The sequence below is a fragment of the Trachurus trachurus genome (genome assembly GCF_905171665.1).
Source record: "Trachurus trachurus genome assembly, chromosome: 23".
Taxonomy (NCBI): domain Eukaryota; kingdom Metazoa; phylum Chordata; class Actinopteri; order Carangiformes; family Carangidae; genus Trachurus; species Trachurus trachurus.
In genome coordinates, this window is record NC_139912.1 from 6,634,187 (window position 1) to 6,656,230 (window position 22,044).

The 22,044-nt window shown below is 40.9% G+C and overlaps 1 protein-coding gene across 1 annotated transcript in view; it reads right to left on the reverse strand.

The window, feature by feature from the left end:
- LOC311006830 (ankyrin repeat and BTB/POZ domain-containing protein 3-A) overlaps positions 1-22,044 on the reverse strand; it is a 205,894-nt gene that overhangs the window by 35,937 nt on the left and 147,913 nt on the right. The window lies entirely within an intron of this gene.

Here is a 22,044-nt window from a genome sequence, read left to right on the forward strand (position 1 = left end):
TTTTCTTATTTCTTTCTTTTTTTTTTTTTTTTTACAAGTCTAATAGTTTTGAACTCCAGAGGAGGTATGAATTTGAAGAAATTCAGTTCAATACGTCGTCTCGTCTCCACAACAGCGGGGCTACTGTAGATATTCAGCGCTGACGTTTGTAAAGTCATAATTCACCAATTTAGGATTTTGGCAGCTCGGCGGCGGCTCATCGATCGGGTCATTAGTGATGCGTTTAAGAATAACGATGCAGAGAGAGAGAGAGAGAGAGAGAGAGAGAGAGAGAAAACACTGCAGCGCCAGCCTGCAGGGATGATGATGCCTCTGAAAAATTAATACCTCTATTGATCTAATTATTTACTTGGTTTTACTGGAACGCTGGAGGAGGAATGTGGAGGGAGAGACGGAAACAAAACAGACCAGACGACATACACCACTGCTTTAAAAATATGAAGCTGTGACACACACATACACACACACACACATAGATTTTCTCTCTGTGATCTCGTTTGATTGTTTGCTCCAGAAATACCCGGTGTGAGGAAAGTTGGCCCATCTCAAAACCTCATTCCTCCGACAGAATGACACGGTGAGTCTAAGCCCAGGGTTCTCCATCTGTCAGACTAAAGACCCCTGACAGAGTTCACAGGCAGTCAGACGTAAACAGAGCTCGCTGCTCACAGCTCCGTTTGCTCTGCTGCTGCAGGGAGCCTCACGCACACACACACTCACTCACAGAGAAGGAATTATTAAACAAATACACCCTGTTTCCTGCAGGCTGCGTGTTAAACAAACAGGATCATACATGTTCACGTGCAGGAATCATGACTCGACTGTTGTAGTTACTGTTCGGTGTTGGAATTCATCGTTACACAGAGGAGATGTTATACAAGTGCATCTCAATAAATTAGAACAGTGGTTCCCAACCTTTTCTGGCTCGTGATCCCGTTGTGACATCACAAATTTCTGGTGACCACCGTCGATCAAGATGTACCAGCTCAGATCTTTCTATATGCTGCATTTTATTTGAACTGGATTTAAATTCAAGAAAGTGAAAGTATAGAATACAGTTGTTTAGAATGTGTGTGGTGTTTTTAATCATGATTTTAAAAAGGAATAATAATTAGTTTGAAAAATATTTGTATCATTTACTAGACATTTCAGGCGACCCCATTTGAATTCCAGGCGACCCCACATGGGGTCCCGATCCCAAGGTTGAAAAACACTGAATTAGAGAATAATGGAAAAGTTTGTTTATGTCAGTAATTCAATTCATCCATTACACACAGAATGAACCATTTAATGTCTTTATTTATTTAATTTATATCAATTGTAATGATTTATGGCTTCACATTTAATGAAGACCTAAAGTTCAGTAGGTAAATCTTTGAATATTACAAAAGACCAATTTAAAAAAGCTTTTTTAATATGCAAATGTTGGCCTTCTGAAAAGTACATCCATCTATATGCACTCAATACTTGGTTGGGGCTATTTGACTTGAACTACTAGTAATTGACTTTTCCAGGATATTCTAATTTATTGAGATGCATCTTTATATGTAATTATCAGCCCGATATAGCTGATAATTATTAGCCAATAATTATCTGCAAATACACAGATAAGTTAGATAATGACATTATTAGAGTCTGTTATAATCAGCCAACATTGATTTTGCTCATTTTCAGTCCGTTTGCCACCTGAGTTGATTTTAAAACAACAATAAATGTTTGATTTTAGAAGAGTCATAACTGTTGTTGTTTTTGTTGTGATAACAGTAGTGTTGTCCTTTATATTATTTAGTTAAGTTAGGTTAAGTTAAGGTATGTACAGTATATGTATGTATGAATATGTATGTATGATATTTATTCAGACGTTTATCAAACTGATTGTGTTTACGTTCTCTCATTTACTTTGTAATACAGAGCGACACGTGTGCTTCGACCTTGAGTGACTTCTATTATACCGATGTCGTTTCAATCACTGCGTCTACTTTGCCTCATTTACTGCGATCAGCAGAGGAGCAGCTTCGTTACGTGTGTGTGTGTGTGTGTGTGTGTGTGTGTGTGTGTGTGTGTGTGTGTGTGTGTGTGTGTGTGTGTGTGTGTGTGTTAGTGAGCAGGAAAACACCGCTGAGATAACGCTGTCGTCTGCATCGACGATCTCCACATGGTGTTAAAACTCCAGCAGCTTCTGTCCAAACCGACTCAGGAGACAATAACTGAATAGATGAATTAGATCAGATGGGTTGTTGTTGTGTAATTTAGTGAATTTAAATGAAAACACCTGTTAAAACGAACGGATATTTCAACCATTTACTGTATAAATCACACAAGTCGTTTCTCAAACACAAATGCCAAACATCGCCTGGTTCCAACTCCTCAGATGTTAAGATTTATTGATTTTCTCTGGTTAATACATTTGTAAATTAGAAACAAAACCCCTCAGGATCTGAACCGCTGACCGGACAGAACTCCTTTCTCTATACATGCATGCTCATTTCTACCTTTATAATATAAAATCAATATACATACTAATACTCCTGCTGGAATAGATATGATTTTATGATTTGAGACGCTGTTTTGTTTGCTGTGCACGTCGTCTGGTGCTCGGCAGCATTTAGGAATAATGTGAGCAGAGAAAACCTTTCCTCTCCAGATAGTCAGGAAGTCCCCGTGCTGCTCAGTCAGAGTGCCACCGCTACTGGCCTGAATATTAAGAGGAAGAGTGAGACATTAATAAAGATTAAGGAGACAAAACAACAGCAAGATATGCATTTACATTAAGAAACGCTCTGCTCAGTGGTGGGAGAAAATAAAAAAAATAAAAAATAAAATAAATCTGAGCAACTGATAAAAGAGACGACAGAGCACAACTAACTCTGAGAAGTGACATGGCTCCCCTGGGGTTTCTGCAGAGCTTGCTGAGCACAAACTGAACTCTGTAATCGCATGACGTCCATAAATAATGGACCACATCTACCAACAAGCTACAGTATAGCTGCAGTCACCGCCAGGACTTTAAAGCAGCGCTGTCCCTCAGAGCTGCAGCCGCCGCCGCCGCCGCCATATTTTTTTTGTTGCTGTTGCCTCCATTAATTGTTCTTGTGACTTTGGTTTTGTCAGCAGGACAACATTTGCTCCCGTCTCCTTTTGCAGTAATTATCTAAGCAACGCTCCTATGGGGTTCATGCTTCATCTCATTTGAATTAATCACTGGGGACAGCTTCGCGTCTTCCTTTCTCCAAGCCAAGTCCTTCCCCACTTCGGAAGGACTCATTACGGAGCAGAAACTTTGTTCCCCTATTCCCACAGAAAAGAAAATATGGTGAAACAGCAGCGAAGAGAAAAAAAAACTAAAAAAACTCTGCTGTAATGAAACGTCAACACTTTGAATTATGTCACGAAAAACCTGCATTGGCCTTGTCTTCATTTACTGCTACATTACAAGCAGCGCATTAGAGGAAAGGTAAGTTTCAGGTTGCACGCTGTCACATAATGAATCACTTTTATCTTATATGTAAAGAGTTTGTGATGTAAGTGAAGTCAAGGGAGCACCATGGAGATCGTGAAAGGTGTGGTGGTCTCCATTCATCCTCCATCGGCCGTAAACGTCAGTCTGAAGCTTCATGGCAATCCTCCAATAGTTGTTAAGATATTTCAGTCTGGACTGCAACACTGCTGCTGCTGCTGCTGCTGCTGCTGCTGCTGCATTATGAAATGTCTTACAGCAATGACATATCCCATAACCACTCATCCGCTGATACATACTGTAGCAATCAAGAACTAATGCAAGTTTTGTGTTTGATGATGTTTTCCTGTCGCCGATCATTTCCACAAATCACAGCCGTGACTCCGCAAAAAAGAAAAAGAAAAGGAACAGCGAGGCTTCATCATTAAAACACCTCAAGTGCACACACTTTCACTGTTGAGCTGCTGAAGCTATTTAAAGTCAACTTTAATGGTTGTTTTCTGCACACAGGGCCAGATTAAGGCTGCTCCAAGTACTTTACATACTTCACTTCACACTCTGTGTTTCCTTTAATCTATAAACGTCTTCAACGGCTGCGTCAAGCTCAATGCAACGCAATTATGTTCTCATAATGAGACGCCACGGGGAATGTGGTCTGACTTACTTGGAAAGGATGTAAGCACAAACCCAACAGGATTAATAAACTAAGTAGAGTCTAATAATATGTTTGGGAAAGTAATTTAATATGTTGAAAGTTGCTGCAGTGGATACATGAGGAGCAGATCAGAGTTTACTGGTGAACGGTTTCTGATCAGTTTTGAAGCTCAGAGTGGGCCGCTCCGCTGTCGCCATCTTGGCAGCACCTGACTCCGCCCCCTAACCCTCAGCTCTATTACCATAAATGGGTGAAGGAGGAAGGGCCCATTTAAGCACTTAGAAATTAAAAAATTCAACTCTGGACCATAACTCTTTTTTTTTTACTTTTTACATTTTTCACTGCAAATCAAGGTCAATAAAGTTATACTATGTGGTTCTTCAGCCTCAAAGGTATAAAAAATATTTTAAAACACACGGTTAACGTTAAAAAAAAGTTAAACTTAAACTAAAAACATTTATATCCATGAATGATTTTAAGTGTATTATAGGGAGGAGAGTCATTGTTTCCTGGTGTGAACTGTGTGTGAGTATCTGAGTTTTTGTTTTATATGAATGAATGAATGAATGAATTTTTATTTTTGTGTCATGCCACCACTGTGGCCCATCCCATATGAGATTACAAGACATATTTAATGACAAATACAAAAAAAGACAAAACAGTTCTTCCTGTAAATAAATAAAAGCATATTGATTAAAGATCTTAAAATAAATGCAAAATTACTTTATTCCTAACTTAAGTGCTTATCTTTAACTTTATTCGTCAAAAATAAGTCTGTAACCAAACCAAACTAATTTAAAATTTTTGCCCAAATGTGGTTAGTTATAATAAAGAAGCCATTATAAAATATATAAATTATATATTAGCCAAAGCAGCTAAAGAGTTTTTTACACCAGGCTGTTTTCAACATGGGAGTCTATGGGGTTTAACTCACTGTTGGAGCCTCTAGTGGTCAGTAGAGGAACTGCTGTATCTGTTACTGCTGCGTTGGCTTCATTTCTCAGCCTTGGATGTTGTTGCTTGGTTCTGACTGGTCTCTAATAATCAGGAAGTTGTTACTGTGAATGTGTTTATGCAGACGGAGACCTCACTAACCTTACTACCATCAGCTGAAGTGATTTTACAGGTCCTGCCTTGTTGCATGGGAGAAATTATGCAGATCTAATCCTCAAAGTCTGAATTCTTTCCAAGCCTCCAATACCCAGAAGTCATGTACCGTGTCATTAGTAAATTATACACTCCTCCATCAGTCCACACACACACACACTGTGCTCAGTGTATGAGTGGGATGGAGGTGGTGTCGAGGTTACTCTCTGTACAGATTCTTACTTGCACAGATTTTCTTTTACTCCTCCATTAATATAAAATGTGCATGTGAGTTTTTTTGTTGTTGGTATTTTTTCTTCCTCCTCGTCTTGCTGCAGAATCAGGGAGGACGTGGTGGAAATTATTAATTGGAGTTGCGATCGGATTCGGGGTGCAAGTTCAGGACACTCGTCTCTCCAGCAGCTTCTCAGCGTGGAGGCCCTTCTGTGAGGCGACGGCACGAATCCATCAAAAGAGCAGTTTTTAATGAAAATGAGGCAGATAAGACGCACGAGTGAGTTCGGTATCGTTTTATCTTTCAGCAGCAGTTGGGAGAAAAACATAACTCAATGTTGCATCAAGTTTCTGTTGCGTCTGACTCTAATCCTCCCAGTGGGGTCTAAATTTCTGAAACTGTTTGAAACTTTGTCCACATGAGACCTGGTGGGTGTCGGGGTTAAACACATCCTGAGAACATTATATAACATTATGTAACATAACATTATTGAGAGCGTTGGGAAGTTGTGAATGAAAATAAAGCACTTTAAAGATACTAAAAGGCTTCGTGGGGTGATAATTTTCAAAGGGTAAAACATGAATGACCCTCCTCTCATTACATACAATCAGTAAATCCATTGTTTTTTTTAAAATAAAGTTTTGGATTATTGATGGTTTTTTATGCAAAATCACTATGAGCCAGGAGTGTCTTCTCTTACATATGAGAGAAAAGGATTTTGTATCATTATTTTAGGTTGGAAATTAAAAATAGTCTTTATAGTTTCATTCTTTGTATTGTAGCTGTGTTAAATTCAATAATCCCTAAACTAAATTACTATTTGACTAAATTATACAAAAAATTGAATTGAACACACTCACATTTGCATTTTACTGTACATATTTACATATGCATGCATGTGTGTGTGCACAGGTCATACCTATTTACATTACATTACAGTGTACAACATACTATTCTATACATTATACATGCGTTTTTATTCAAACTTGAATACTTATTTTTCTATTTGCATTGTGTGTCATATGCCTATTGCAGTACTTCCCCAGACTGGGAATAAAGTATCGTATTATATCGTATCCTATCTTATCTTAAATTACTTTATCATATCGTATCGTATCCTATCTTATCTTACAAGACGTTATCATATCATATTATATCATATCATATTGTATCGCATCGTAACGTATCGCATCGTACCGTATCGCATCGTATCGCATCGTATCGCATCGTACCGTATCGCATCGCATCGTATCGCATCGTACCGTATCGCATCGCATCGTATCGCATCGTATCGCATCGTATCGCATCGTATCGCATCGTACCGTATCGTATCGCATCGTATCGTATCGCACCGTATCGTATCGCATCGCATCGTATCGTATCGTATCGCATCGTACCGTATCGTATCGTATCGCATCGTATCGCATCGTACCGTATCGTACCGTATCGTACCATATTGTATAATTTCGTACCGTATCTTGTCTTACATGCCTTTACCACATCTAATCTTATCCTGTATGACTTTACCGTATCATATCCTATGTACTTCTTTAAAATCAGGTATATTTTAAAAGATGTGAATGAGACACACGCGTTTTTAATGCAGCTCACATCAGTGAAACGATAACCGGTCTGTGATCCTGGTGAAGTGAAGGGAGCCAGCTTGTTAGGAGATGTGACCTGAGATAATCACAGTGAGACAACTTTTGTGTGCAGCACTGGAGATGGACGAGCAGCCGGGCCGTCGCTCTGTCCTCTGACACACTGTCATGGCCTATCGGTCCCCCGGGGGCCGAACCCAGGACATTTAATCATCAGTTGGTAATACGACCGACTCACAGCTCTGCCTTTGGGGCACATTAGCAATTCCATGGCAACTATTAATCACAGTCAATTACAGGGCATGTCATCATCAACACAGAACTGGTAGACACTTTTACCAGCACTGCTCAAGTGGAGATTAATCACCAGTAGACACGTTTCATATGGAGCATGTGGAGGGAGGTCAGTGATAACCGTCGGTGTTTGAATAGACTGAGGATCTGGTGACAGACACCGAGCTGCAGCTGCTTCTCAAACATCCTGAACTCTTCAGAGAAAAGCTGACCGTGATGCAGTCAGAGGCCGAGAGACCGCGGGGTTTGTCTGCAAAACAAAGGAGCATAAATGTGTTTTATATTTTGTGTTTTCTGGGAGGAGGAGGAGGAGGAGGAGGAGGAGGAGGATGGAGGGAGAGGCTCGGTCGTCTGGGAGCTGCTCATCCTTTCTTGTCCCTTTTTGTTTTTTTATACAATGAACTCGTAGTAATGTAACTCAGTGTTTGTGTTCTGAATAAACAGGAACATGGAGAAGGCGTCAGGACACCGACTGCAGAAGGTGGGGCCGAAAAAACTCAACTAAACAGAGAACAAATAAAGAAAAATAAAGTGCTACACAATGATTCATTCATTCTGAAGCACCAGCAGTGGCAGCAGCGGCGGCGTTGATACTCCAGCTATTAGTCTGCTCAAAATATCCGACAGTACTCACATGGCAGCGCTCTCACATGGATGGACAGAGCAGCGAGTACAAAAAAAACAAAGATAAGATTTATAATAAAAGATATTTTTTACACATTTAATTGAATCCCACTGTTTGACAGCGCCAGTGCACAAATAACTCATAAAACTAAAGTTGCACTTATCAATATTTTCATATTGGTCACTTGTTTTGACTCTTGCAGAGAGTTAGCATGAAATCAGAATCAGATGTTTTATTGATCCTCAGTGGAAAGTTGCAGTTCCTCAGTAAAGAAGAGAAAATATGAAGTGGGTTATAAAGATGAAGATAGAAATGTCCTCAAACTATCATACATAATAAAAGATTTTTGAGATTGCACTTTCCAAACTGACTAGCATATTTCACATAATTGTCTGTAGATAATTAAAGCAGAAGTGAGTGATATATTTGTGTTAATATAAGTCTTAAATAGTTATATCTTCCGACAGCAATCACTTACATAGAGTGTTTGGTCTGAATCACGGGTCTCTCAGTCCCTCTGCTCTGCTCTGAGCCGAAGAGAAAACATTTATCGTATCCTACAGTTTTTATCCAATGAGGAGAGAGAACGGCATGCAGGGCTGTGTGTGCAGCCAAGGAACGCCGTGAATGTGGTGACGTAGGGACGAGGACTGTTATGGTGCGTTCAAGGAAACTCGTATTTTTGTGGTACCAGTTCGATCTGGTACGACTTCACCGGTCGGAAGTTACGAGTGGCCGTTATAGTGACTTTCACCGGTAAAACAGGTCGGAAAAACACGAGTGGGTTGCCTGAAACGCTATTAAGTCGTAAGTTGTGACTTGAAGCTGTAATTTACGATTTCAAAATCCTGCCTGGAACGCAGCATTAGCGAAAACGACCGGACCACTCACTTCTGCTTTAAATAATTCTGGAGGTCATGTCTTCAGTGAGTTCAGGTCCAGGCCCAGTGCAGCTCCACTGAGCTTTTCAGCCTTGTTGAACTCATTGTTTTGAGTTGTTTTTTAGATTAATTTAAAGGTTCAGTATGTGTAAAATGGGGGGGGAAACCGTGATATCTAGCGTTCAGATTCTAGTTTGCGGGGCTCGCTCGCTGTTGGCAAAGTGACGGTGGCCTCCGAGGTGAAGATCTAAACCATTTTACGATATATATCTGCTGTTTCCTACTCCTTCTTTTGCTGGCTTCTCTGGCTGACTGGATTTTCCATTCGGGCTGCCGTACACACATGGCGGCGCAAGATTCGCCACACTCCCAAAAGCAAGACCCTTGCTATATGTATAAAAGAATAATTATAAGGCTAAGAAAACCAAACAAGTTTGATTTTATAGCAATTATACACTTATACAAATATATTCATATTTTGCCAATAAACCTTGCAAATTATTACACACTGGACCTTTAAAAAAAACAATTTGACAAATCAACTGTAAATGCCAATAACATATTACTGTAAGGTGGCAGTAGGCCAGGGAGAAATATATTAATCAATCATTCAATGCAACTACAGCCAGCCAGAAGAAGATTGGATAACCCAGTTGCAATAAAAAGGAGTAAGATACGAGGATTTATGTAAGTTTCTCAACGTGTGCAGTGACTGTAGAGATGAATCTGTTGAACAGTGTTTCAGTGAAGCTCCTGCAGACAAACATGTTGGTTCTCAGTTTGTTTTGGAGTTCATTTCCGAACCTACAGGCCAAAATCCATTGACGCAGCTGTAAATGCTCCTTGGGCAGATACAGTAACTTCAGTAATACAAAAAGACTATTTAAAACCACCAATCCAACCGCTGCATCACAAAACGACTGTATATCTGGAGATAGGCAATTACAGAGCAGCACCTGAAGGCAACAGCAGCATGACACCATCTGTCTCACCCCCAGGATCCACCGACGACGCAGGGAGACAGAATAATTCATTTAAATATTTGGATTTGAATTATAAATGATGAGCTCATTTCTGAACAGATGACATGTGTTGAAGAGTTAAAGTCTAGTGAGAGAGAGAGCTCTTACTTACTTTCTCCTTCTGGTTTTCTATTATTAAATTGGACAGAACATGGACAGAGGCCAGTCGGGGTCAAATGTCCAGGCATGTTTCGTTTTTTTACCTCCAGTCATCGACCGATAAATGAGGTTCCCATGATGCAAGAGGCTGCAACATATGATGACATCTATGTTTATGGGCTTGCTAATGTGCTGTGTATGTGTCATGTCTGATACACGGCTTCTTCTTTCAGGGCCATTAGGATGTCCCACAGCTGTCCGTGCATTCAGCAACAGCAAAAAAGAAAATTGAGAATAAATCTGTTCATTAATACGTTTTATAAAAAACAGAGAAAATAACACAAGGGCCATCTTCCCGTTAGTCTGCAGAGGTTTCTGAGCCGTAGCTGCTTTTTCTCGCATCGTTTTATTTTGAGTTTTTCCCAGATATTACCAGTGTGCGTTGGAAATGGAGCAGGAGATTACACATACTCTCTCTCTCTCTCTTGTTCTGTTGTCATCATGTTTCCCGCAACTCACAGGAGGGGACGTCTAAATGGATGCCACTTTATTCACTCTAATGGCTCTTTTAGGGACTTTAATGGCTCTTCTGTGAAGAAGCCCTACTGCACACTGCTGCAGTGAATGATAAATAACCTCTTGTATGTGTGGTCTTCATTATATACACCGTGTCAATTGTGCTTAACTAGGACTGGACCATTCATATTTCAGCTGAAGGCCCAGTCTTTTGACATGTTGCCACAGTTACAGAGAGAGCTCGTCCCTCTAATGACAAAAAACACCCAATACATGTTGTAAAGATACATCTGTGTAACTTTACTGCATATGCACAGAAAAAACATGCTTCTAATAACAACACAGATTTAACTTGATGCTCTAACTTGAAGTCATAATTTTACAAAGATAAGTGGCAATTTTATGTGAAAAAAGCAGCGATTTCCGCCTATTCTTTTCAAAGTCCTGATACTGATGTACAATGTGGTGCTGATGTGCCAAAAGATGAAGTATCTCCTTGTTTGTGAAACCTATACCGAAGTAAAACTTCACTAAATGCTCCACCACCTTCATTTTAACAATTTTCCTCCTCTAAAACAACATATTATGACTTTATTCTCATGATATTATGACTTTTTTTCTCATAAAATTATGATTTTATTCTCAAATTGTTCTCAATGTGGCCCTAATACTCTGTTGTAGCATGCTAACAATGTATATTTGCAACAAAACACAATGAACACCTGAAGTATTTGGTGATAAATCAACATTAGGACCAATCAAAAGGGTTAAAACTCATGTCCCAACAGGACGTGAATATCTACAACTAACTTCATGGCAATTCATTAGATATCTCAATAAGAAACACAAATGTGAATTTAATTGAGGAACTACAGGAAACGTTAAAGAGGGAAAGTCGTATCATCAACCATCTGATGGTTGTGGATATATATTCATATATTGGTCAGAACAGATGAATTGCTCCTTTAATCAGCCTGTTCACACACATCAACATGCAGTAATAATAAATTAAAACTGCAGTGTCAGCAGAAAGCCAGATGGGGAATAAAGGCATTTAGTTTGCTGACCAAGCTCTCTCATATTTACTGATTCTTTGAAATTCTACCAAGCTCAAGTCGATTTCCTTCATCCGCTCTCGTCCTTGATCAAACTGTCGGAGGTTTTTATCAATAAGAGGAAAAAAAAACCCAGCAGCACAGATGTGTAGTATAGCAGGAGGGATTAAAAGGTCGTTTGTAGGTAAGATGTTGAGAAAGAGTAAAAAACCACCTGAACTACAGAACCACGTGTTTCCATTAGAGCAGCTCAGTTACTCAGAAGCCTCGGCTGATATTTATCACACCTCAATTAAAGCCTCGGCATCACCTTGTGATAAAGCTGCAGCTCCTCGAAGCTTCGACTCAACACAAAGACGTCTTTACGGTAAACCAATCAGGACTCGACAACGATAAACCGAGCTGCCTGAGGAGTCGGAGGAAACCACGACAGAAGACGACAGAAGCAGCTCTCAGACCATCAAAGCTCTGCTGCAAACAGCTGCCGGTATTTGTTCTTTGTCTTTCTTTCTTTCTTTCTTTTTTTGTTGTTGCTTCTTATGGAAACACTGAGATGAAGAGAAGTAAGAGCAGCCTGTTCAATTCACCGCCTTATTACCCCAAAACTTCCATTAGCCTTCCGGGCTTCCTCCTCCTCCAAAAAAAAAAACCTACTCAATTAGTGCGTCTGCATTATCTCTCTGCTCCACGCGGCTGTAACGGCGGCTGCGGCGTCGACCTGCGGAGTGAAGGCCGCTCGACTCGCAGCGAGACTCGAGTGTGAAGTGGATGTTTAAAAAACTTCCCGAGCCGCTGACTGAAGTCGCTGGTATAGTGGAGGAGCCCAGAGTATCCTGAGCTCTCTCTCAACGTGTCGGGGCGACGATGGGTAATAATTATTAATGGCGAACATCTGCCTGCGGGCGCCGGCACCTCGCTCTCTCTCTGGAGGTGTCGAACACTTTAGCGCTTAATTGGGAACCCAACATTCAAAAACGAGCGGCGAACACGTCGACCTGACTTTTAAAACCGAGGCCGTCGACCTCGAGGAAGTAAGAGTAAAGTAAACCCCCCCTCTCTGCCCCTCTGCCCCCGGTGAAGCTACGACCGCCATCTGCTTGGTGGTTATTAAATCCAAGAGTCCTCAGTCTCAGCTTCGTGTCCTTGTGGAACTAAACCTCTCAGGAAAATGAGACGAACAAGCATGATTACAGTTTCAAATTTACTCCCGTGTTTGATTTTTGCATGATGAGTTCAATGACAGCCTTCTGGGCCTGTAAAAATGAGAGTTCACGGTTGTTTGGCCGCGATGGGTCATTCTTTAAGTGAGTGTTTGGCTCTGCTTCTCCCTGCTGCTGCTGCTGGTGGCCAAGTGAGAGCGTGTGATGTATTTTCAGCTGGCAGAGTAAACTGCAGAGATCTTTATCTTATGTCCGTCCTTGTTCTTCCTTTTGTGTTTTGTGCTTTTTTTTTTTTCTTTTCTTTTTTTTTTTTTACGTCTGTCCACAGAAATTTCTGAAAAGGGATTTTACCGAGGACAAGAGAACAAGAGCCAGTAATGTTTCTGAACAGAGTCCCAAGGTGGACAACAAATCCAAGAAATCAAAGTCCATATCCTGTCTCTGTGTCCTGGTTGGAGATATTATGAGAAAGTAAAGAGGAGCGTGTTTAGAGTCTGTGTGTTGACCTCTGTACTGTAGCTCAGACATGACGTCGTCTTCTGGCACAGATCCACATTAATGTAAACAGTCACAAGGTTTCAGGTCAAACTGAGTTGAAGACATGAATTGAAACTATTGAAGCAGGAAGAGCAGGCTAAATTACTGATAATAACTTGACTTGCATTTTATATACAGCACTTTTTTATTCTGTTCTTGCAAGAATTTGGATTCAGTATCTTGCCCAAGGATACTAAAATATGTAGACTGGATCAAACCTTCAACCGTCTGGTTTGTAGAGGACCTGCTAACCCTGAGCCACAGTCACCCAACAGAATCTCTATCACACTTTATGTTTATTTAACATTATTTAATTTTATATGGAGCTATAAAGTTTGTAAAGTACGGTAACTCAAGAGTTTAGTAGAATATAGCTCAGTGCTCGGAGCTGGAACTGACGTCACATCCAAGTTGATGGTGCTCACGTCAGGAGTTGGTAAGAAGTCAGAAAAGCAACTTCTTTCGTTAGCTATTAAAGGGATAGTTCAACATTTTGGCAAATTGGGCCCATTACCATAATCCCTATAGTCATAGCAGTAGGTTCGTTACCTTTAATTGTCAGTGCAAGTTATTTTTAGAACGGCGGAGCAGAGCCGCGAGCTGCTCAGAGCTACGCTACGGAGGCTAATGGGATTTCTTGGGTTTCCCACATCAAACTCATCAAATACACAATCCAACAACTCCAAAACGCTCTCGTAGACAAATTATGACCTGCACATTCACCACGCTATGAGATAATAACAGAACGTTACCAGACAGAGTTGTTTTTTTAAAATTCTAAGTAAATATTAGCTGTTGTTTACACTGCTTTTATATCATATTGTCAAACTTACAATCACCTGTTGGATAAAACCTAATGAATTACACAGACATCCACCAGCTTTAACCTTGACATGTGATTTTGACCTTGAAACGGTGCTTCTTCTACCCGAGTCGACAAATGGAGAAAGGCTCTGCATGTCTGAGGGATTCAGGCATGCAGAAAGCTGGGCCCTACGTCTTCCACCAGTTATTCCTTTAATCTCTGTTTTAATCTTTGCAGCACCGCGCGACGGTGACGACGACAACGAGCCTGTGGCAGGTACCGGGGGACGTTAAACCATTATACAATAATGAATCCAGCCTCACGTAATTACTGCAGCAACACAGTACAAGATTTTCCACAGAGTGTCTCCTTTTGCAAGATGAAGAGCTGTGTGTGTTTGCGTGTGTATGCATGTGTGTGTGTGTGTGTCTCTGGAGGGATTGTGAGGTGGGTTGTTTGTGTCAGCATGCCCTCGCTGTCCTCCCAAAGGTGGCGGCAGACAGATAAGGAAAATGGACGCACCCCCGGTCCAGAGCCTGAATGAGCCGACCTCATCTTTATAAAGCCCAGTCAACAATTTTCTTTTTCTTTTCTTTTTTTTTTTTTTTTAAATGGCGGTGACTCTAAGATGGACAGACACGAGGAAGTGAACGTCTCTGCAGAGGACGGAGGGAGTGAAGAGGACAAACATGACAGCAGGAACCTTTCCCTTTAGCTTTGACGTGTCCATTAGAGACTCCGGAGAGGACGACGATGGAAAAATGTGCTTATTAGTTTAAAAATACGTCTCCTGAGTGAAGCTACAGTACGTCATCTACTGACTGAAGAAGACATAATGGAGCTTTTATCTTTATCTTTAGGGGGGAAAAAACAGTAAAAGTAAAATCCGGCTAATTTTTCTTTCCTCCATCTTCTATCAGTCACGCTAAGAGACGGGTCGGACTGAACCAGATTAGAAAAGATGATGCATGGAGAAGCTGGAGACGTATTTTACCTCTAATGTAATGAAAAATGAGAAGAGAAAGATGAAATGTAACACCTCCCTATGTGAGTCTCCTTGGCCCCTGTGTGTGTGTGTGTATATGTGTGTGTATGTGTGTGTGAAGGTATCCCATTATCCCACATTCGCACACCGAGAGTGGGATAATGGAGCAGAGACGACGGGAGAGCGCTCTGAGTCACGGCTTTAAAAGAAAAAGAAGAAGAGATATTAATGAAAATGTAGGTTGTTAAAGAAAGAATAGAGAGGGCGTGATCTGTAATGATGGTTTACCAGGAGGATAATGCCTGTTTGTGTGTGCAGAGAGAGGGATACACACACGCACAAACACACATAGTACACACCTCAGCCAAAATTACTGTACAGTTAGTCAGGCGTGCAGTAAAGCCATCACTTCCTGGAACAACAGAAATAAAAAAAAATCCCAGCGCTGTGCACATTTCCTGTGTCCTCTCAGAGCGAAGAGCAGAGGAGAGCAGAGGAGAGGAGAGGAGGGATTCCTCCATTTGTGAAACCAACTCAGCCCTGAAGAATAAGCACTTTCCCCTCTCTGCCTGCCTATGCAACGGCAGAATTATACTCGATGACTCATTTCTCAAGCCGGCTATTGTCAGCCGGGGGAGAAACACAGAGTGAACCAGAGTGAACAGAGGAGCTGCAGCCGCCGCCACAACGATAAACCGCCGGATCATCGTGAGACTAAAAAGTGATAATTACGTGTTTAGTCGTCACATGAAAAGATGCAAATGTGTCTAATTGATGATTTAGTGTAGGACTGTGTGGAATGAGTTGTAAATCCTCTCAGGTTAATCTACACAGTGAGGATACAACCAGCGGTTGCCATGGTAACAGGAAGTAGTGAAGAAGGAGTGCAGGTTTAATGCTACAGCAAACAACCTGTTGAGCACGGAAACCTGGTTCCTTGTGTTCAACAGACTCTTCTTCTGTTTTATTAGAGGTCATCTTGTGCTATAAGACCAATACAAAATAAAAAAAAGAAGCTTTATTTAAACTATTGGTGAGACACAAGACAACGTGTTTTTGTAACAGACTCTGCTTTAACTTCTCACCTTGTGTCAATTCAAAACAAGAAATGTAATATTTCAATAAAGTCCAGTCAAAATATAACAATGTATGATGGTAACACTTTATAATAAGTACACACTATTAAGCATTAGCATTAAATACTGAATTAATCATTATAAGTTTAGTGTAGTTTATATATAACACAATTAAAAATGTTTTACTCATCATTGATAAGCACTAACTGTATTCATTAACTACATACTAATGAGTATTCATGTGTTATAAATGAACAATTCAATATTTATTAAGGCTTAACTAATGCTTAATAATGTGTACTCATTATAAAGTGTTACCTATATGATATTATCTATATAGGTGGTGAGTAAGTCAGAGAAAATGGAGTTGGACTTGGCAGCAGGTCGGACTGTGAAGCTGCAAAACATCCCGATATTATAGTAAATATCAGACATGATGGGAAATATCTTGCAGGAGAGTGGATTTGCATCAGATAAAACAACAACGAATGCCTAAATTCAACAGAAGAGCAACATTTGTTTACACAAAAACCTCAGCGTTTTACAAAAGAAGGTCGGTCTGCTCACAGCGGGAGACGCTCACTTCAGACAGTGAGCAGTAAACAGCAGCGAGGCTGATATTAATGAGGAGAAATCACAGAGAGTGATGGCGGATCACACGCCAGCATCCTTCTCCTCAGCGTCTCTGGATCCAGTGTGGGAGGAACTGTCTCCTTCCACTGCTGCCAATAAAAACTGTTTTATATAAAGTCTAAGTGCCAAGCAGAAATACGATCGAACGTGTGGTTTGATTTCATGAAAAATCTTTGGAAGTTCATGCTTCAGATATTTGCCATCCTCCTCTTCTGCGGCGGGGGCACGCCCAGCTGCAGGAATGGAGGGCCCCATTGTTTGAGGCCTTTGCGCTGGATTACATTACGCCGTTTATTTGCCTAGTGGCTGCTCTCTGACCCGCGGGCCCTTCGCCGCCGCGCTGACAGATGAACGGCCTTTCTCTGTCACACCTGGTCACAATATGTCAGTTTCAGCGCCTATGGATCCTATACGTCGACGCACCACCAAGGCTAAACAGACAAGAAAGTTATTCCTAGTCAGGAGAGAAGAGGAGGAGGAGGAGAAATGTGCAAACACCCGAAGCGAAACAAAGCGAAGCGCCGTCGACCGTCCAGATCTGCTGCCTGTGCTCGGACAAAGACGTGAAATATGAGCGGCTGAGACGAGCAAGGGGACCTCCGAGATAAAAGACTTATTCCTCCACCTCCAGAGAATGAAATTATGGATATGGGTGATGATGAATGTTGCTCTTTAGCAGCCTCCTCTATTACCCATTAATTACGGAGCAACTCGGCTGTGAAATTGTCCTGACAACCGGCTCCGCGCGGCCGCTCCACTTTTCAAACCCTCTTGTTTATCGCCGCGATATCGAGCTAATGAGCTAAAACTGATCTTAATTGAAACGATCTGAACGTGCCGATTTTTTTTTTAAAGGGTTAGAGTGACGCAGCGTTGACTTCCTGTCATGGATCCGCTCCAACCAAGTCTCTGCTGCTGTGATGCTTGAAGTGGCGTGTGCAGCGTTTTTCATATTAACCTGTCGTTAGCACATTATTTCTTATTATGAACGTTAGAGTAATTAGTGTAAATCCACCCTCCATCCCCCCCACCCCACACTGAGATGACTGACATCCTCCATCGGCCTCTACTTTGCATTTTGCATTGAAAGCTGCAGGCGGAGGCGTTCACATGCATTCAGGAAATCTGCCTATTCTCCTGTTTTTTGACAGGAACCTCATGATTTCTGGAACGTACAGAAACAGGAAACCTGGCGTCCTCGGACTCTGCAGGAATCTCTCTGCAACAGAAATGTAAAGACTCTCATTCTCTGAGTGTCGGATTTTAGCATCAACGCTAACAAAGCCCAGATCTGCAGGTCTGGTGTCGGCCCAAAGTATGCAAGCACTAACATAACAGGATGGAGAGAGGAAAGAGAATTAAAAACTGAGAATGACATGAATAAATATGGTAATAATAATAGAAGAGAATGAATAAAACAAACCCAAATTTAAAAGAAAAAAGAAAAACAACAGTACTACCACTTACTTTCACTTATTTCTTTTTCTCTCTCTCTCATTCATCCTTTCCTCGCTCTTTCTCCCTCATTTTCTCTTTAGTTCATACTGACTACTGTAACCTTTCCTGGTCCAAATATCTCACACAAGAAATCAATGACATACACAAAAGAAAAAATCTAACCCACTTCTCTCTTTGTCTATTTTGCGTCCTGTTTGTGTTGTGCTGTTGTTTGTTGATCACCTACTGTATGTTGCACCCTTGTATTGTTTGATTATGCGTCCTCATGCGCCAAATAAAATAAATAAATAAATGAATAAATAAAAGAAAAAAAGAAAGCCCAGGTCTACAGCTCTGACATGAAGGTGACATTTCATCTCTCTTACTTATGAGCACAAAGTGTAAAATTAATGTCATGTTGATGCAGCGGCTCCTCGGCTCAGCTGGCTGCCTTCTTGTTATAGTGAATCATATTAAAACTGATTTGCTGATATCACATATTTATAGGAATGTCTCTAGTTTAGCACCATGACATGATGCCACTGAACAGAGCATCAGGACACAGATGAGTCTCTGCCTCCTAGACGTCACATGACTCCGATAGTGATGAGATCGTGTGGAGTGTCGTGCTGCTCCAACGGCCTGACATTTCATTTGGGACGTTTCTTTTACCAGACCAGTGTTGGGCACTTAACTTTTAAAAAGTAATTGGTTATAGTTACTCGTTAGTTTCCCCCAAAAGAAACTGAGTTCATAAAAGAGTTACTACATTATAAAAGTAACTAATTACCAAGAAAAGTAACTTTAATGTTCAAACATGCTTGCTATTGCTCAAAAATGTCAAATTTATTCACTTAAAGCAGAAGTAAGTGATATATTTGTGTTAATATAAGTCTTAAATAGTTATATCTTCCGACAGCAATCACTTACATAGAGTGTTTGGACTGAAACACGGGTCTCTCAGTCCCTCTGCTCTGCTCTGAGCCGAGGAGAAAACATTTATCGTATCCTACAGTTTTTATCCAATGAGGAGAGAGAACGGCATGCAGGGCTGTGTGTGCAGCCAAGGGACGCCGTGAATGTGGCGACGTAGGGACGAGGACTGTTATGGTGCGTTCAAGGAAACTCGTTTTTTTCCGACCTGTGAAGTCGTACCAGTTCGATCTGGTACATAGACTGTACAAAAAGACGTACTGGTACGATTTCACGGGTCGGAAGTTACGAGTGGCCGTTATAGTGACTTTCACCGGTAAAACAGGTCGGAAAAACACGAGTGGGTTGCCTGGAACGCTACAAAGTCGTAAGTTGTGACTTGAAGCAGTATTTATGATTTCAAAAGCCTGCCTGGAACGCAGCATTAGCGAAAACGACCGGATCGCTCACTTCTGCTTTAAACGGGTGTATTATTTTGTAACGGGACTTGTTGAGCCAAGTAACGGTGCATTTTACTGTCAGTAATGGTAACAGCGTTATAACTATAGACTGTATATAAAAGATATAGGTTATATAATGGGAGAAACAGTAACTTCTTTGAGTAGTCGTTACTGAAAACAGTAGTACTGGCGTTTATTTATAAAGCTGTTATTCCCATCACTGTATCAGACAAATATGGATATTAAAAAACAACAACAGAAGACGCCTGTGCATGCCATTCACATGTCATGATCTCTGGGTAATTGCAGCCTCATGCTTACAGTACAAGTCAATGTCTCGTCAGAAAGAGTGAAATCCCAGCAGCCTGTTAGCAGCTCAGCCCAACGCTGCCAGGAAACGGTCCAAGTGTTTGTGTGTTTGTGTGTTTCTTTTATTTTTAAAAGTCTGTTCTGTGGAATAGCCCAGCTTCGTTTAGCTTTCCCCTCAGGGATTTCTCAGCCACAGTCAGACCTTGTTGGGATACAATGAATCTTATTTGGAAAACATATTCATCATATTTTCTTTCAGACCACCAGCTTTTTGTTGTTGCAATACATGAGCCATTTCTACGTGACACAGACAACACCACCACTCCTCTCACAGATGTAATAACCACTGCTATTTATTTATCTACAACTCCCTTGTTGGGGAAATTGCCATTTCTATATCTCATCTTTGCTGCTCTGGCTCATATTTCAGCTGCTCCCGGTGTTACAGGAACCTCCGACTGCTGTTTATTACAGCACTATAAAATATAATAATCTGGAAATATCAGAATGAATCAGCTCAGGATGAATCAAAACATATGAATCATCTGTTAATCTGTTGTTTTACATCTGCTCCACTGTAACTTTTTACTGTAAGAGACCATGTGTGCTCAGCCGACCTTCGCTGTGTGAATAATGGCTCAATAACAAACAGTCACACTTGTCTTCCTCAACATAATTGTGCAAAATACAAGTGAAACAGAGGAGGTGACTCTATAGTTTCCAAACACAACACTGACTCCCTCCATGTCTGCTCTTTAATAATCCAATATCAGTTCCTAATATTATAATGAAATAAGCGTCTTTATCCGTCCTTCTCATGCGACGACATCTCATGGTCTCCACATCTAAAGGCAGATGTGAGAACAAAACAAAAGACATAATGTAGGGAGAAGTAAAAGAAACCACAAGATAGTTATAGATTTAGTTTGCATGTAACATAAACACATGTTTTTGATGAAGATCGCAAATTCTTTTAAATACATGTGTTTGTGGATTTCCATGACACATATTTGAAACTAGAAATATGTGCATTTATGTGGATTCTTTTTGCACATAACATATCTTTGTGCAGAGAGTCATTTAGACATGAATCCCAAGATGCATTTGTGAATTCTTCTGTGCATTCATTCATTTTGAGGCTGATCTGACACCACAGAAGAGAAAGAAGCAACAGCAGCTACCTGTTAGTACATGCCGCAGCCGGTGCACTGAGGTATGAAGTAAATAAGACACATCACTTATCTACCTGTTGTATGGAATTGAGGACTTTGTCAATCGGAATTTAATCAATTCAGGAAATCAGCGGTAATAACCAGCTCTGCTTGTCTGAGGCGTTCAGGGTCATTTATTCTCTGCTTTTCTGATGTGAATCTCTAAGGGTCATATGAAGTTTGATTTGTATTTTCAACAGTTGGGCTCTGTAGTTGTAGTAAAAATGTGACATGAGTAAGTTGGGGACTATTTCCAGCGGTGGAACGATACAGTGATGGGATGTCCTCACATATCAGGTTTAAAGGGACAACGAGGAATTTGTATTTGGTTATAAAAAAGTCTCACATTAATGTGGATGAATCTACCTTACCCACACTTAATTAATGGCTCCATTTTCGATAAATATATCGTTTTGTTTCTATCGTTATTTTGTTATTATAATTAATGGTGGAAATGTTGGGCGAGCCTTACTTTCTGTTTCATGGACGCTGCCCGGCGGGAATAACGCACTTTGCTTTCCACAACTCCTCGTTGTCCCTTTAATATACATTAAACAAGATGATGTGAGTTAGAAAAAAACAGAAAGTCACCAGATTTCAAATCCATGTGTAAATCAGAGAGGTTGATTAGAAACATGCCGCATTTCACACGACATCTGCTTGATAAATAGTTTGAAAAAAAAAAAAAGTGTCTGAAGTTGCAGCAAATCTGCTTCTCTCAGGTTCTTCACAGAGGCAGATGGTGGAACGCGCTAAAACACGTCATCCATCCACTGATAAGCGCATCCACACTCCTGATATGCAGCGATGTGAGTGTGCTCTCCGTGGATCAATCTGTTCAGAAAACGCACCATGAGGTGGAAACCGTGCCACTGAACGCACCACCACCACCGCTCCCCCCCCCCCACTTCCCTCTGAATGTCTGCGAGCGGTTGGTTGGTTGGCAGTCGCCGTGTTACGAGCCACATGTCGACCTCTGGCAGCGTTTGACT